The sequence below is a fragment of the Zonotrichia albicollis genome, chromosome 25 (assembly GCF_047830755.1).
Source record: "Zonotrichia albicollis isolate bZonAlb1 chromosome 25, bZonAlb1.hap1, whole genome shotgun sequence".
In the NCBI taxonomy this organism is placed as follows: domain Eukaryota; kingdom Metazoa; phylum Chordata; class Aves; order Passeriformes; family Passerellidae; genus Zonotrichia; species Zonotrichia albicollis.
In genome coordinates, this window is record NC_133843.1 from 6,825,240 (window position 1) to 6,839,655 (window position 14,416).

General features: G+C 48.1%; 1 protein-coding gene across 1 annotated transcript in view; it reads right to left on the minus strand.

Moving 5' to 3' along the window:
• Nucleotides 1–14,416, minus strand: part of IFFO2 (intermediate filament family orphan 2) — a 69,222-nt gene that overhangs the window by 53,601 nt on the left and 1,205 nt on the right. The window lies entirely within an intron of this gene.

A 14,416-nucleotide genomic window follows, 5' to 3' on the forward strand; every position in this document is an offset into this window, starting at 1 on the left:
ATCCCCACATCTGCATGGGAAGAGTTGCATTTAAAGAGTTTTAAATCTGATTTTAAAGAGTTCTACGGCCCTCACAAAGGTAAAAACATTTAATGTGCTGTGCTACAATTGGAACAACACAAATGTTAACAGAAGGTAAGAAATAAACTGTTCTTCAAGGACTCCCATGGCCTTGAAGAACACCCAGGAGCTCTACAGTGCAGAGCTCCTATAGATCCATTCCCATATATTTATTTAAAGAGTTTTACTGCCTTCATAAAGGTAAAAACATTCAATGTGCGGTGCCACAATTGGAACAACATAAATGTTAACAGAAGGTAAGAAATAAACTGATCTTCAAGGGCTCTGATGGCCCTGAGGAACACCCAGCACCCCTGCACAGCTCCTATAGATCCATCCCCATATATTTATTTAAAGAGTTTTACTGCCTTCACAAAGGTAAAAACATTTAATGTGCGGTGCCACAATTGGAACAACATAAATGTTAACAGAAGGTAAGAAATAAACTGATCTTCAAGGGCTCCCATGGCCCTGAGGAACACCCAGCACCCCTGCACAGCTCCTATAGATCCATCCCCATATATTTATTTAAAGAGTTTTATTGCCTTCACAAAGGTAAAGGTATTGAATGTGCAGTGCCACAATGGTAACAACACAAATATTAACACAAGGTAAGAAACAAAGTGTTCCTGGGGCTGCAGTGGCACCTGAACACCCACCCAGGCACAGAATGTGCCCCTGCTCAGGCTGCCCTCATCACCTCCAGGGCTTCCAGTAAATCATGGGCACTCCAGAATTGCCATTAATCCACAGCGCTCTGCCATTGAGAGGGAAGCATATGAATAAAGGTGACAGCATGGGTATAAAATTCAAGATGAGGCATTTTTAAATATTTACATAAGGGCAGAACAATCTCCAACTCACACAAACAAACCAGGTGCTTTTGCTGCCCCAGTTGCACAGATCTCCAACAACTGGAGCTGTTCAGTGCTTGAATTTTTAGCACAGGGGGACATAAACAGCCAAGGCAGGGGCAGCCCTGGGGTGTTTGTAGAGGGGAAGGGATGGGCAGCAGCAGAGTTCCAGTTCAGGCTTGGTTTTCATGGAAAACCAGACTGGGAGCTTAAAGCTGATCCAGTGCCACCCCTGCCATGGCAGAGACACCTCCCCTGTCCCAGGGTGCTCCAGCCTGGCCTTGGGCACTGCCAGGGATCCAGGGGCAGCCCCAGCTGCTCTGGGCACCCACAGGGAAGGATTCCTGCCCAAAATCCCATCTAAACTGTCCTCTCTTTGTTTAAAACCATTTCCTGTCCTGCCCCTCCATCCCTCGTAAACAATCCCTCTCCACACTTCCTGCAGCTCCCTCGGGCACGGAAAGGCCACAATTAGGTCAGGGCAGAGCTTCTCCAGGATGAACAATCCCAGCTCTCGCAGCCTTCCCCACTGTAGCAGGGCTGCAGGGAGTGAGGGAGGCACTGACCTCATTCCCCTGCCCCACAATTACGGGAGCTGAGTCACGGACCCACCCCCCAAAGCAAAGCACAGCTCCCCCAGGGAACCCATCCCTGCCCGCAGCAGCGCCGGCTCTCTGGGGACTTCACAGGAGAAAGAGCAAGCTGGAATGAATTTCACAGGAGAAAGAGCAAGCTGGAATGAATTTCACAGGAGAAAGAGCAAACTGGAATGAATGCTCCACTGAAGGCTGGGCAAAGGAAAAGGCTCTGCCTTTGGAAACAGGGGAGGGCTGAGACAAACCCAGAGCAGCTCAGTGCTGCTCCACACCAGGCTCCCACCCTCCCCTCCGGTAAATAATAAGGGGGAAAACAGTGAATTCCTTTTTTCAGCCACCAAAAGGGAGCAGGGAAGAGCCTGCCTGCATTGGACATGCACGGAGAGAGGGATCCCCTGGCCCTAAGGGAAACCCCAGAGAGAAACCCCAAAGAGAGACCCCAAAGGGAAACCCCAAACGGAGACCCCAAAGGGAGACCCCAAAGAGAAACCCCCAAAGGGAAACCCCAAAGAGAAACCCCCAAAGAGAAACCCCCAAAGAGAAACCCCCAAAGAGAGAGAGAGACCCCACAGAGAAACCCCAAAGAGAGACCCCCAAAGAGAAACCCCCAAAGGGAGACCCCAGAGAGAGACCCCACAGGCAGTGTGTTTGTTAATTTTAAGATATTTACAAGAAGGGTGTTGCTCCTAATGAAGCAATAATATAAAAAGCAGTGATTAAAGACCAACCAAATTCACTTTTATCATAGCTATCTATAAAAGAATGTGTGGTTTCTAATAAACTCAATGCTTTACCTTCTGAGACTTTCTAAATCACTTTTATTTGTTTTTTAGTTATCAAATTCACCCATCCTCGATGCAATAACAAAGGAAAGGGGTTTATTTGAGATTTCTCAGTGCTGCCCCAGGGGAGGCTGCGTGTGGGACAGCATTCCCAGGGTGACTGTCCCTGCACAGGGACAGGGAAGGGAAGGGAAAGCTGCTCTCCTGCTGCCAGCTCTGTGCCAGGGGGGAATACAGATTAGCAGCAACACATTTGCCAGGGCATTAGGGAATTTTTTAACTGCTCTGCACTCCACATTTCTGCCTTTCTTGAAACAAAATAATTAAAAAAAAGAAAGGGGGAAAATTTTAAAAAGAAAAAAATTAAAAGTATTAAAAAAAAGGTAAAATAAATAAATAAAAATTGCAGAAAGAGCCAATGGTGAGGTGATTCTGGCATAGACATTTGGGGAAAACATTGGATAAAAGAGTTGGGAAAATATTCTCTTCAGCATATGGAAGAGAAGGAAATGAAGATTTCTCTTCTGCCTGTGAGGGGGAAAATTTCGTGTAGCAGTTTAATGACAGCAGCTGTTTGAAATATTTAATATTGATCTTTAAATATCCCCATTGCTCCCTTTCTTGAAATAAAATAGTAAAAAAGAGAGGAGAAAAAATTAAATAAATAATTAAATAAATGAAAAATGCAGAAAGGGCCAAAAGTGAGGTGATTTTGGCATAGACATTTGGGGGAAACATTGGATAAAAGAGTTGGGAAAATATTCTCTTCAGCATATGGAAGAGAAGAAAATGAAGATTTCTCTTCTGCCTGCGAGGGGGGGAATTTCGTGTAGCAGTTTAATGACAGCAGCTGTTTGAAATATTTAATATTGATCTTTAAATATCCCCATTGCTCCCTTTCTTGAAACAAAATAATAGAAAAGAGAGGGGAAAAATTTAAAAATAAATAAATAAATAAACAAATAAAAAATGAAGAAAAAGCCAAAGGTGAGGTGATTCTGGCATAGTCATTTGAGGGAAAAATTTGATAAAACAGTTGGGAAAATATTCCAGACCGCCCAATGCTTCAGTATATAGAAGAGAGGGAAATAAAGATTTCTCTTCTGCCTGTGAGAGGGGGGATTTTTTTGTAGCAGTTTTAATGACAGCAGCTGTTTTAAATATTAAAATTTAAGTATCCCCATTGCTCCCTTTCTTGAAATAAAATAATAAAAAAGAGAGGGGGAAAAATTAAATAAATAATTAAATAAATGAAAAATGCAGAAAGAGCCAATGGTGAGGTGATTCTGGCATAGACATTTGGAGGAAACATTGGATAAAAGAGTTGGGAAAATATTCTCTTCAGCATATGGAAGAGAAGGAAATGAAGATTTCTCTTCTGCCTGTGAGAGGAGGGATTTCTTGTAGCAGTTTTAATGACAGCAGCTGTTTGAAATATTAAATCTTGACATTAAAATATCCCCATTGCAATTCAACATTAATGCCCCCCTGCCAATGTATGGAATTTAGTGAATTTCCACCAGAGCCTGGTTTTCTCTTTAGCCAGATGTGACTGGGCAGGGTCACGTTCTGTGCCTGATCTGCCATGGGCCTGCTCAATTCCACTCTGTGCTCTGTGGCAGAGGGAGCTCCATTTACAAAAAATAAATAAAAATGGCACGGTTGTATTTTCTCCCCTCAGAGACAGATTTTACCTGTAAGAATGCACAGGCAGAGACTCCTGCAGTGGAACCCCAGATCTGGAACCAGTCCTGGGGCAGGGTCCCTTTGATCTCAGCTCCCAGCCCTGAGTCACTGCACTGAAGGGAAGGGGGATGCTGGAAATCATCACTTCCTTCAGCATTCCCTGAGTGAGCCACTGCAAATTACCAACTCCCCTTGCCCACATGAAGAGCAGAGAGTTAATTCCTCCTCTTTTTAGTCCAGGATCATGGAGTTGTCAGCTTTTCCAGCTCTGATGTCTGTGCCCACACAGCCAACAAAGCCAGGCACCCCTGAGGGCCCAAAGCACCAAAGAGAAACCCCAGAGAGAAACCCCAAAGGGAGATCCCAGAGAGAGACCCCAGAGAGAAAGCTCAAATGGAGACCCCAAAGAGAGACCCCAAAGAGAAAAACCCCAAAGAGAAAAACCCCAAAGAGAAAAACCCCAAAGAGAAAAACCCCAGAGAGAAAAACCCCAGAGAGAAAAACCCCAGAGAGAAAAACCCCAGAGAGAGAAACCCCAGAGAGAGAAACCCCAGAGAGAGAAACCCCAGAGAGAGAAACCCCAGAGAGAGAAACCCCAGAGAGAGAAACCCCAGAGAGAGAAACCCCAGAGAGAGAAACCCCAGAGCTCTGGACGAAGCTCACCAAACCCTGAAGAGTGGGAAATTTTAAGTTGTTTGCCCACAGAATCAAGAGATTTGGGAAGTTACGTGGAGCTGAGGTGCAGGCTGGAACACCAAGCCTTGTTTCTGACTGGATTTCAGTGCAAATTCACAACAAACCCCCTGAAATGAGCAGCACATTGAGGATTAAACGCAAGGCTCTGATCACACACAGGGCAATCCCACCTCAAAGCAAGGAATGGTGCTGCTCCCAGGCAGGAAAAGCCAAAGCAGGGACCCCTGAACGTGTCCCCAGCGGGAAGGAGCAGCACGAAGAGCTGAGGGGATCGGGTGAGTCCCAAAGGAGCCAGGTTTGGGGAAGTGGGGCACGGGGAGGCACACGGAGCAGGGCTGCAGGCAGGACAAAGGGCTGCAGGGACTCTGCTGGGATTGCAGCCCGGCCTGGCTCCCTAACGAGCTGGGCACTTCGTTAGCGGGCACAGAGCTCCGTTCTGTGCCAGCCTGCCCTCCTGCAGCACAGAGCCACAGCTGATGTCACCCTGCACAGGAGCAGGGACACGGGACAGCCTCCCCTCAAAACCACGGCTGAGGATTCCATTTTTCACATTTTTAACTTTCCAAACACAGCACGGTGGTAATGCACTGCTGGTAAAATGTGTGTGTGTGCCCCAGCTGCCACAGCTCTGCAGAATGTCAGGGAACCTTTCCCAAGTTTCCTGAAAATTAAAAATTTTAACATTTTTAATTTTCCAAACACAGCACCTTCATAATGCTGTGGTGGTAAAATGTGTGTGTGTGATACAGCACTGGACAATGTCAGGGAACCTTTCCCAAGTTCCCTGAAAATTATTTTTTTTTTACTTTTTTAATTTTCCAAACACAGCACTGTGATAATGCACTGCTGGCAAAGATGTGTGTGTGTGCCCCAGCTGCCACAGCTCTGCAGAATGTCAGGGAACCCTTCCCAAGTTCCCTGAAAATTGGAAAATTAAAAATGTTAAAAATTTTTAAACACAACGCATTGGTAATGTTGTGGTGGTAAAAACGTGTGTGTGCCCCAGCTGCCACTGCACTGCAGAATGTCAGGAAACCTTTCTGAAATTCTCTGAAAATTAAAAATTTTTCACATTTGTAATTTTCCAAACACAGCACCTTCGCAATGCTGTGGTGGTAAAAATGTGTGTGTGTGCCACAGCACTGGACAATGTCAGGGAACCTTTCCCAAGTTCCCTGAAAATTAATTTTTTTTTTACTTTTTTAATTTTCCAAGCACCTTCGTAATGCTATGGTGGTAAAAACGTGTGTGTGTGCCCCTGCTGCCACAGCTCTGCAGAATGTCAGGGAACCTTTCCCAAGTTTCCTGAAAATAAAAAATTTTTAACGTTTGTAATTTTCCAAACACAGCACCTTGGTAGTCCACTGGTGGTAAAAATGTGTGTGTGCCGCAGCCTGTACAGCATTGGAGAATGTCAGGGAACCTTTCCCAAGTTTCCTGAAGTCAGGCAAATCACCTGGAAAAATCCAGGTTTAATTTGAAGCAGGATGATCTGATAATCAGGATAATCTGATAATCTGATGATCCAGGACCAGAAGAGCCCCTGGACAAGGTGACACCAGGGCTTAGGAAACACCAGCCAAGTTCTTGATTTCTCTGGCATCAAAACCAGATCCCCCCACCCCACACGGCCCCTTCAGCATCAGCAGGCACCCACAACATCCCCAGTGCCACATACACACCATTTCTGAATTTTCCATGAGGAAATTTTCCCTCTATCCAAACCTCTGCTGGTGCCACACAAGGCTGTTTCCTCTCAGTGCTCCCTGGGAGAAGAGCCTGACCCAAATTAAGGCATTTTTGACAATAAATTTGAAATTCAAGAAGCTCTCAGTGTGCCCAGGCTATTGCCCTACTACAATCATATTTTTGTCCCTTATTCCAAATTTATCACAAAGTGGAGGCAAATTGCTTCCCTTCAGATGTAAGAGAGGGAGGTTCAAGGTTAGAAATGTGAGAAAAACAAACTCAGCTGTGGCTGCCCTGGATCCCTGGCAGTGCCCAGGGCCAGGCTGGACAGGGCTGGCACAGAGGGACGTGTCCCTGCCATGGCACAGGGTTTGGAATGGGATTTTAAGGGCTCTTCCACCCCAAACCACCATTATTCCATTATTTCCCTGTTCCCCCACCCAGTCTCATGCCATTTCTTATCATTTATTGCCTTTTATTATCACTTCTCACTAATCCCTCCAGGGTTCTTGGAGCAAGGTAATTTTTAATAGGAACAGGTCACAAGGCTGTGCAGGAGTTTCAGCCACTCTGAACAATGCACACACAGACACTGGGAAAGCTTTCAAACTTCAAAAAAAAACCTGGAAGAAATCTCTTCCTTTCTCATACAACCACACACACAAAAAAGAGCTGGTTTTAAAAAGAGATGATTTTAAAAGGTCTGGGTTTAAAAGGCTGGGTTTAAAGGAGCTGGGTTTAAAGAAGCTGGGTTTAAAGGAGCTGGGTTTAAACACCAAGATGGTGATTTAGAATCAGAATATCCCAAGCTGCAAGGGACCCACAGGGCCCCTGCAGAACCAAAACACAACATCCTGTGAGTATTTCTAGCACAGAAAAAAAAAAAAGTAAATTTAGCCAGAGAAAAGCAGATGCAGGAAACCAAGCTGAGGGCTGGCAGAGCAGCAGCACAAAGGCTGAGCCACAAAACAGCAGCTGCTGAGCTGAGGAGGCTCAGAGCCCTCCCTGGCCCCAAATCCAGCACTCCAGAGGCATCTCTGCCCCAAAGCCCCAGGAGAAAAGCTGGAATTCACTGGGTATCACTGGTGCCTGTGTTTGCCTCCACCCCAGCCCACATTGCAGCACCTGGGGAGATTCTTTGGGTTTAGAATCTGAGCTGTGTGAGGGGTTTGCTCCCTCAGAGCTGAGCTGAAATCTGAGGTTTTATTGCCTTCAGAAAGCCCAGAGTGAGTCACAGCAGGAAGCAAAAGGTAAATTCTAAATACACACACACAGTCCTGTGGTTCTCCTGCAGCAGGGGAAGCTGCTGGAGAAACAAGGAGAAGTTTTTTCATTTAAAACTCCAACCACAACACGAGGGAGGGGGGGGGTGGATTTTTCTCCTCGCTGAGTTCATCTACAAACTCATTATGTTAATTCTAATTTAAAGACAGAGTTCAGAACAACAGCAGCTCCTCCAAGTCACTCATAACACACTCAGCCCTCCCATCACAAACCAGCAGAAGGCACACACAGAGGTTTCTTTGTCTATTAAATTTTCCAAGCACAGCCCCAATCCCAGTGTGGAAAAATGAGGATCAAAGAGAAACACCCTCCCCACAAACCTTCTCCTGCATCCCTCCAGCCCAGAAATCCCAGTTTCCAGCTTGAAAAAAAGAAATAAACCTGAGATTTGTGAGAGATACCATGTGTAGCCTAAATGTGTGTCTCTGCAGCAGCATTTTAGAATAAAAGATGGAATTATTTAAGGAAATTTTACTCTTATGGGGTTTCACTTGCACAGCTCCAAGCAGAGCCACTTTCCACCCAGCAATTACAACTGGATATTTGTGCCACACAGCCAAGGGTTTTTCACATCAGGCAATTTTATCCTTTCTCCACAAGGAAAACTGATGTTCTCCCAGGCCAGGGAAAAAGGGGCTTTTCAAGCCCGAGTCTCAGGTTTCAGCAGAGCCAGCATTTAATATCAAACTTCACATCTTGTAAGAGGCAGCCAAAAATCCCCCAGACCAGGGATTTTCCACTACTCTGGAAGTGGTGGAAAATCCGGAATTTCTGTGAAAAGCCACATTGAAAAATAATTATCCCTCTAAAACAGAACAAGAAAAGCAGCAATAGCAGAATTAAAGAGGTGGCTTTGCACAGAGATTGCTCCTGCCAGCCCTGTGACCAATCGAGGCAGGGACAGGTCTGCCACGCTGCTCACATCCCTCCAGGGGGATGAAAAAATTATTTGTTTTTGATTGGCTCTATGCAGAACATTTGCATCTTGTTACTGCTGATATTTTAGCCTTAAAAGTTCTCAGACATTCCTCCAGGGCTTATCTTAAGCACATTTTTATTAAGTTCCCCCTCTCTAAAAAAAACAAGCTGCAGTGAGTTTTGACGCACGCTGCCTTTGACAATGATAATCTTTGTCCTTCCCAGCTGCAGCAAATTTAAGATAATCTCTTTTCCAAGTGGACTTTATTAATCTTGCCAGTGAAATACCATCCTGAGGTAAAACAATTATTTCCAGTTCAGCCCTGAGTGCCAGCTAAGCCCGTGCTGGGAAAGACAAGCAACATCTGGCAGACTCAATATCTGCAGCAATTACGGGGAATGGTGAACCAGAAATGTACAAATGTGGGCTGGGCGTGGGGACAGCCACCAAAGGAGGGAACGGCTGCAGCCAGCTGGGCTGGCCACACGCAGGGACACTGCCACTGGCACTGGGACACTGCCACTGGCACAGGGACACTGTCACACCTGCACTGCCACTGGCACAGGGACACTGCCACTGGCACAGGGACACTGCCACTGGGGCACTGCCACTGTCATAGCAGTACTGTCACTGCCACTGGCACAGGGGCACTGTCATTGGGGCACTGCCCACTGTCATAGCAGTACTGTCACTGCCACCGGGTACTGTCACACCTGCACTGCCACTGGCACAGGGACACTGTCACTGTCACTGGGGCACTGCCACTGTCATAGCAGTACTGTCACTGCCACTGGGGCACTGTCACACCTGCACTGGCACTAGGGCACTGACACTGTCACACCTGTACTGCCACTGCCACTGGGGTACTGTCATTGTCACACCTGCACTGTCACTGCCACTGGGGTACTGTCATTGTCACACCTGCACTGTCACTGCCACTGTCACAGGGGTACTTCCACTGCCACTGTCACACCTGCACCGCCACTCTCACAGGGACATTGCCATTGTCACTGTCACAGCAGCACAGCTGCTGTCACAGATGCATCACCACTGTCACCATCACGGCAGTACCATCACTGTGACATCTGCACTGCCACTGTCACAGCTTCACCACCGCTGTCACCATCACAGCAGTACTGTCACTGTCACACCTGTACTGCTGCTGTCACAGCTGCACCACCACTATCACTGTCTCAGCACCATCACCACCGGCACAACACCATCACCACTGTCACTGTCACACCTGCACTGTCCCCATCACAGCACCATCACCATTGTCACTGTCACACCTGCACTGTCCCCATCACAGCACCATCACCATTGTCACTGTCACACCCGCACTGTCCCCATCACAGCACCATCACCACTGTCCCTGTCACACCTGCACTGTCACCATCACCACTGTCCCTGTCACACCTGCACTGTCACCATCACAGCACCATCACCATTGTCACTGTCACACCTGCACTGTCACCATCACCATTGTCACTGTCACACCTGCACTGTCCCCATCACCACTGTCACTGTCACACCTGCACTGTCACCATCACAGCTGCATTGCCACTGTCCCTGTCACACTTGCACTGTCACTATCACCACTGTCTCTGTCACACCTGCACTGTCCCCATCACAGCACCATCACCACTGTCCCTGTCACGCCTGCACTGTCCCCATCACAGCACCATCACCATTGTCACTGTCACACCTGCACTGTCCCCATCACAGCACCAGCACCACTGTCCCTGTCACACCTGCACTGTCCCCATCACAGCACCATCACCACTGTCCCTGTCACACCTGCACTGTCACCATCACCACTGTCCCTGTCACACCTGCACTGTCACCATCACAGCACCATCACCATTGTCACTGTCACACCTGCACTGTCACCATCACCATTGTCACTGTCACACCTGCACTGTCCCCATCACCACTGTCACTGTCACACCTGCACTGTCACCATCACAGCTGCATTGCCACTGTCCCTGTCACACTTGCACTGTCACTATCACCACTGTCTCTGTCACACCTGCACTGTCCCCATCACAGCACCATCACCACTGTCCCTGTCACGCCTGCACTGTCCCCATCACAGCACCATCACCATTGTCACTGTCACACCTGCACTGTCCCCATCACAGCACCATCACCACTGTCCCTGTCACCGCCGCTGTCCCCGCGCTCTCTCAGGGCTGTGCCGGCTCCCCCAGGATCTCGGGACAGTCACAGCTCAGCCTGGGGAGCTGGGCCATCACTGCCACACCTTGCATGTGTCACGGTAGAGCGCCCTCGGTAAGTGATTAACAATAATTAATTAATTAGGGGAAAATCCCACTCACTCTCCCCAGGCCCTCCCTGCGGTGCCCCGGGGCTGCTGAGGCTCCCGAGTGTCCCCAAATGGGGACAAAGATCCCCAAAGGAGCCGGCCAGGGCTGGGCTCGCCCCAGCTGCTCCCCCAAAGGCAGATAAAGATAAAAACAGAATTTTCTCCTGAATAACCTGAGGGGACCAACCCCAAACCCAGGGAGCCTGGATCCCAGCCCTGCTCGGGCTCACCTCCGAGCACCTGAAGCACCACAGCTGATTATTTTTATTATTATTATCATTTTTATTATTAGTATTAGTATTCTGTCTAGAAAAAAAAATCATTTCACCTCAGTGTTTTAAATTTCAAAATGTGACTCTGCTCTGTTTTCAATTAGCTGTCCCTGAAATGTTTTTTTATTGAGCTGCCTTGACTGCAAAAGTGCAATCTTGCAGAAACACAATTTTGCTTTTTCCTCCTAAAAGGGTAACAAAGAGGTAAAATTTACAAATTATCTGACTGGGAGTCAGATCTATATCCAAAAGCTCTTCTAAATGCAAGCATAGCTGGAAAAAAAAAATAAAGAAAATTAATTTAACTTCATTGCCCCTCTAAAACTCCTCCAGTTGTTGACTCCTTCACTTAAGTCATAGTATTGTGTAAAATCATGATCATTGCTAAAAAAAATAAGACATTAAGGCAGCACAATGAGTAGAAAATGTGCAAATTTTCTACTTTGTGCAAATGTGCAAATTTACTCAAATTTATACATCATTTGAGTAAAATATCATCACCTGGAGGAAAAAGCAAAAGCAGTTTTGGACTGAAATATCTGCTGGGCTCCTCATTTTGCCTCAAACACTAACAAAAGCCAGGGTAAAATATGATCAGTGTGCTCAACTGACTGTGCCCTCTCAGAGCTCCAGTTTGTTGTGTTACAACGTCCAAGGAAAATTATTTGAGGGAACAGAACAAAGAAATGAACCAAATTTCCTCCAAATGAAGCCATTGCTAATCCCACAAACTGCACAGGCACAATTCCATTGGCAGGAACATCCTGGATGATGTCCCACTGTTGTTTTACAGCAACAAGGCTGCTTTTCCTTTAAAAGAAAGGAAACAAAAGGGATTATTTCCCCTCTGGGTTGCACCAGCTCCCAGGTGGGACATCCCAGGTGAGCCTGCACACCCAGCACTGCCCTGGTGTCCCTTTGATCCCTGCCTGGCTTTTCCTCACAGCCAAACACTTCAAACCACAAACCTTTGGTGGCCACAACCCCCTGGGCCAAGCGGCCACCCTGGAAAGGGGGAAAAGCCTCCTTTGTCCCAGGAGATAAATGGAATTATCAATATCTCCTTAAGGGTGTGTGGCTGTGGGCTGGGGGCTGCTGGCTGAGGTGGCAAGGCCTGGCTGCTCCACAGAGGCTGTGGGCTCTGCTGGCTCTCAGACTGAGCAATAAGAAGTTCTTTTCCTTTTCTTTCCATTTCTTTTTCCTTCCTTCCTTTCCCTGCTCCCACACCTGGGCTGGGAGCCTGTGCTGGTGCCCAGCTCTCCATAAACACCAGACAGGCACAAGGCTCCTCCTGTCCCACCGGGAGCTCTTTGGGCTCCCTAAATAAACCCAGAGCACCCAAGGGATGCCAGCAGGGTAAGGGAACCCCAGAGAGGGCATTTAGGGCAAGCACACACAGAGAGGGGCCAGGGCAGCCCAGCCCTGCAGCACCCAGAGCCCAGAGCAGGGAGCCCAGGAGGAATTGTCCCAGCTCAGTCCTGCTCCCTGAGCTCCCCCAAGGCACCTCAAAGCCCTGAGGAAAAAACCAAACCCCCCAAACCAAGGGTGTGCTGTCCCTGTGGGACTGAAGGTCACAGATCCAGCTCCAGAGAAACGAGCACCCATCCAAGCCACGCTGCAGACACAACAGCACCAGCGTGGGGTGGGACGTGTTGATTCCTGTTAATTACTTTTGTTTTCCCCACAAGGAAAACACCTTCCAAGGGCAGGAATAAGATCTGAGGCTCCCCTTTGCTCTGCTGAATTTATCTGGTTTGTGCAACCCTTGAGTGTGCAAGAAAGACTGGGGGGAAAATGTGCTTTACACAAGTCAGTAAAAGCAGTAAACCTGAACCTCAAGGCCCACAAGTCTCCTCTTCCCCCAGAAGCAGGAATAAATGAAGTATCCATAGAAAAAGGAGAAGCAGCCCCAAGTTTTGGTGACAAAACCCACACGCTGTGGGATCCCTTTTCCCCATCCAGCACCACTTTTTGTGCTCCCTGCTCCTCCCATTCCTCGGGACCGGCCACAGAAACCAAAACCAGCCCGAGCCACCACAGCAGCGGGCTGGAAAACAGAGAGCAGCTCCTTTTCTCCAGCCACAGCAGGGACAGAGCACCCGAGGCACCTCCAGGGACAGGCACCGGCCCAGGACCCACTGGGGCACCAAACCCTCACAGGAAACGTTATCACCTCCCCGTCCAAATGTTATCACCTCCCCGTCCAAATGTTATCACCTCCCTGCCCAAATGTTATCACCTCCCTGTCCAAATGTTATCACCTCCCTGTCCAAACGTTATCACCTCCCCGTCCAAACGTTATCACCTCCCTGTCCAAACGTTATCACCTCCCTGCCCAAACCCACAGCCACATCAGTCTGGAAATATTTCATATTGTTCTGATATAACAAACCAAGCTGGAGCATTGCAAATTAAATAAAAAAGGGACAAAGGAATGATTAAATACAGAGCAGCTTCTACATTAAGACTGAATGGGATTCCTCAGTCTAGAAGTCAAATGGGAGATAGATGCGAGAGGTTTACAACAGCGTGAATGGCCTGGGAAATGGGGACAGGGGAAAATTTCTTTGGATTTGTCACAAAAAAGGAACTAGAGGGCCTGAAAATGTTGTTAGACAAAAACGACATCTGTGTGTAAGGGCCACATAGAAAAAGGGTCTGGGGGAAGGCAATGGAGAAGCAGCATACGGGACAGAGGTGTGCAAGAAATCCATTGCATTGCATTGATGGAGACCTCACCTAGAGCCGATTCCAGGCTGTTACAAAAGCTGCCCTGAGCTCACTGCAGTCTGCAAAGCCGGGCACAGGGACCCGGCCCCGCTCCGCAGGCCACGGAGCCGGGAAATAATGCGGGAAATGAGGCCGGATCCGGGGGGCTCTGCAGGGAAAACCCCGGCCCCGAGAGCAGGAAATGCATTCTGAGGCTAAACCCGCCCAAACTGCAGCCGGGAGAGCGCACGGCAGCCCCGAAGAGCAGCAGCTCCGCACACAATGCAGGAATCTCCTGCAGAAGCCCAAGTACATTTTTTTTTCCCCTGTGGCCTCCATCTCTGCCACACAGACAGCGATGCAAGGGAACGCCATCCATCACCATTCCACCCCATCCACAGGCCAGGGGACACCTCCAGACCAGCCGGCCTTACAAAGGCTTTTGTTTGGGCCAATTCCGAGCAACATCCCGGAGTGCAAACCCTGCCCTGCAGTATTTGCAACCCAAATATTGCAGCGCTGAGCTCATTTCAGGGAGCTGGC